This window comes from Nicotiana attenuata, unplaced genomic scaffold (genome assembly GCF_001879085.1).
Source record: "Nicotiana attenuata strain UT unplaced genomic scaffold, NIATTr2, whole genome shotgun sequence".
Taxonomy (NCBI): Eukaryota; Viridiplantae; Streptophyta; class Magnoliopsida; order Solanales; family Solanaceae; genus Nicotiana; species Nicotiana attenuata.
In genome coordinates, this window is record NW_017670421.1 from 170,883 (window position 1) to 174,952 (window position 4,070).

A 4,070-nucleotide genomic window follows, 5' to 3' on the forward strand; every position below is an offset into this window, starting at 1 on the left:
CTGTGCACTACCGAGGGTCGAACGGCGCGAACCATACATGCATCTATTAACCTGCTGAGGAGAACGACCCGCTCCCATGAGAGTAGGGAAAATAGTCACTCCGCTCGCGGAATATACTTGCGACGCGGTTAAATATAAATATAACATAATTTTTATCAATTCTTTTCAAAATATTAATTTACTTGAAACCTTAGAAATCTTGAAATCCTCAACTTAGTTCCATTCAATGCAAATAAACAATTATATTCAGACAACAGTACCCACAAAGCACAGTGTAAGCCTAGAACTACCCGGACATAACAAGAATAGTAGCTACGTATAGACTCTCGTCACTTCGTGCGTACGTAGCCCCCACAAATAATCATATATTAATTAAGTTCACCTATGGGAAAATTTTCCTCTTACAAGGTTAGAAAAGAGACTTACCTCGCTTTAGGGCCTACTTTCTAGTCCAAGCTTATGCCCAAACCCTCAATTCAGTGCCGAACAATCCAAAACTATCCAAATAGTGTAGAAACTAATCAATATAGGCTTTAAAGTTCATACCCCAACTATTTAAGTAATTTTCCAACTCTAAATGCAAGATTCCTAAAATTCACCCACAGGCCCACGTGCCTGGATTCCGGAAATTTTCAAAGAAAGTTGTTACCCATAACCTTAGGAATATAAATATATGATTTTCATTAAGTTCCATACCCATTTTCGTGGTAAAACTCCATTTTTATCAAAAACCTAGGTTTTTCTCTAAACCCATGATTTTCACTAAATTACATGTTATAATCTACCTATAAACTATGTATTAAACTCACATTAGGTAGAAATTACTTACCTCACAAAGCTAGATCGAAATCCCCTCCTTAAGAGCTCTCAAATAGCCTAAGAGTGTAATAAATGACCCCAAAAATGCCTAAGTCCCGATTTTAAACTCACTCCCCAGCTGCTCCCCCTCTTCGCGAACGCGAAAGTGGCCTCGGGTTCGCGAAGGCAATTGACTCAGCCCTCTAAAGACTCTTCATCGTTAACGCGGCCAATGTCTCGCGAACGCGGAGGCTGTCTAGGCCTACCCTTCGCGAACGCGAAAAAAAAAGCATTCCCCAGCCCAACCCAGCTACTCTACGCGAACGCGAGTTGCCTCACGCGAACGCGAAGGTCATTGGCCCAGACCTTCGTGAATGCGTAACACGTTCCCCCCCTCCCCCAGCCAACTCCTTAACGCGAACGTGATCGTCCCTTCGCGTACGCGAAGAAGGAAACTAAAACTGGCATTTCTGGTTCTTGCATATTGCTCCGAGGGGTTCGAAGCTCACCCGAGCCACTCGAGACCCCATCCAAAGGCAGTAACAGGTCTGTAATCATAATACGGACTTGAATGAATTCTCGAAATGCAAAAAATAACAACGGAACCAATAATCATACCCCAAAGCCAATGTCTCGCGAACGCGGAGGCTGTCTCGCAAACTCTTCCAAATCCCGAACCAACCATCCCCGCAAGTCATAAATCAATAAAAGCAAGTACAAAACGTCTTATTTAAGGGAACGGAGTTCTAAAAAGCAAAACGACCGATCGGGTCGTTACATCATTCATGATGGGTTTGTGTGGGTTGATCTCTATTATCTTATCGCTAGACATATATCTTTGTATGCTAGAACCATTCAGAGCTTTAGCCTTCAAAAGTATCCCCATGTAGGAGTAATAAAACATCACCGAGATCCATGACATGATTAAAAACAACGACCTTGTCTTCATACATATCCTTAATAACCCCATGCAAACCATTTTACTTATGCTTCAATATCATCAACCATGAAGAGAACCCTATAGCCCTTCTCCATCCCAACTAATTTAGGTGTTTCAGCTTTATGCTGATAAAGAAGTCAAGCATAGTCATTAAATTTAGGCGATTAACACCTGCAACTTCAAGACATAGACAACTGAGTTGGCTTGAATTAAGGATGAACTATGGAAAAACATGACTGAATTGAATAATTACGTATTTGTCAATAAGATTCAAGTAGCAAAGGAAAACAATGAATAAACAACTCCTTAGAATAACTTAAGGTACCACAAAAACCTGCAACACAACTTTTGAAGTTATTGCTTGGAAGTTTTTAGAATACCAGAGACTTCAATGTTAAGTCAATTTCTATCATTAGCATAATATTGTACATGTGATTTCATATTCGATGTTAGTCATTTTTCATCTGTAACATATTGCGTACATGTGAAATCACATAATCACCCGTGTTCAAATATATAAAGCTCCGCACAAATTTGATGCTAAGTTAATTACTCTAGCTTCAAGTCTAGCTCCTTTAGTAAAGAAATCTCACCTATTTATGAAATTTTTTTCTTGCTCTCATAAATACCATAATTCCTTCATATTTTAGTATTGAAAGTAAGGGGATGCAGATAAAGCCCTTTTACGTAGCAGAAATTAAATAAAAGGAGAGTTTTTAGTGAATCACCATCAAAGTCAGGACTCTAAGGCTTGATGAATTAACGTAAGTTATTATAGGACAACAAAATCCAAATAATGCGACATAAAAAAATTCTGCACTATGATAGTAAATTAATTTGGGTACGTCACTTAATTGATTGACACTTTTAAACTTGGTAACCTACTCCACACCTTCACAACTATCTTTGCAACAAGTTTTGTTGGTAAAGCTCTACAAGACTATGATGCAAAATCCGATGATAAAGCATTCCACATACCATCAGAGCCTATTGTAAGCCTTCCCCCGGCATCAAACATCTGAATGCTACTAAAAGAAGAAATAAATATCTCGTTTAGGAAGCTGGCGAGCCCATCCTATTCCAAGCTCCATTAATCTCTTCTTCTATGGTTCAGATTCATTCTCTTTAAGTTATTTCCAATTTCTACAGTTGGTTAATTCATTCAAAATCATCAACCACTAACAGTATCTACAGAGATCATGAGTAAACCAAGTATATCACAAAAGAACCTTTTTTTAATAAGATGAACGAAGAGAATCTATCCTAGTTAATAAATATTAACAAGAGATAACTTTAAGCTCATATCGTTAGTTTCTTCTTTTGAGATCTAGGTACTCAATCCATAGTGATATGAAGATTAAATTCTGAAATAAAAGCGAAAATATTTACTAATTTTTTAGAAGTAAATACGCTACCTTTTGGCTTAATGGATGATGGTTGTGTATATAGTAGAATACCTATGGTAACAGAAAAGGATAAAAAAAATTTACTTGTTTCAGTCATATCATAAAACACCTCGACTGCACTAAAAATCTTTTATGTTCTATTAATATTGTCGGACAATAATCACATTCACGTGTGGAATACACAAAAAAAAGATGAAAAACTCAATAACCAGAAAGATTCCAATATCAGTAATCTCAGAGAAAATAGAATCACAATTTTACAACTAAGTTCATCCTCAAAGAACCCATTTACTCTCGAATCACAATTTTACTACTAAGTTCATCCTCAAAGAACCCATTTACTCTCAAAACAATCTTATACAACTAACACTAGAAATAACAGTATATCACAAAATGCATTTATGTATCTATTTTCAAACATCAAGTAAGATACAACTACTGAATGCAGGTAATGTGCCGAGGGTAAACTAGTAAAAAAAGAGTTTAAAAGTTGTTAGAGACGTGGACGGATTGGATTAATTTCAACCAAAGGCTGATATCAAACACATTAGAATATATGACACTATCTTAGTGCAGGAGAGGTTTCAACGAATTAGGTATGTCTCCTCTCTCTATTTCGTGCTCTTTCTCTCTCTATGCTTCCTTTCTCCTCTAAATCTGAACCTTTCTTCTCTCCTAAATTCTTCTTTTCTCTATCAAACTCTGAAGCAATCTAGTTTAATATAACAATAGCCAATTTCTTATCACCTATGCTAAGAGTTGCCTATTGAACTCCATTTCAGGTATTTCTCTGGTTGTTCAATTGATTTCTCGGAGTTGAATCAAGTCGAGTGGTGCTAATTAATCCTAGTTTCTATTTTAGATTTTGTTGTAATTAAACTTGTAAACTCAATTCTAGCTTAATTGTAATTGTCTGAGCACTTGTG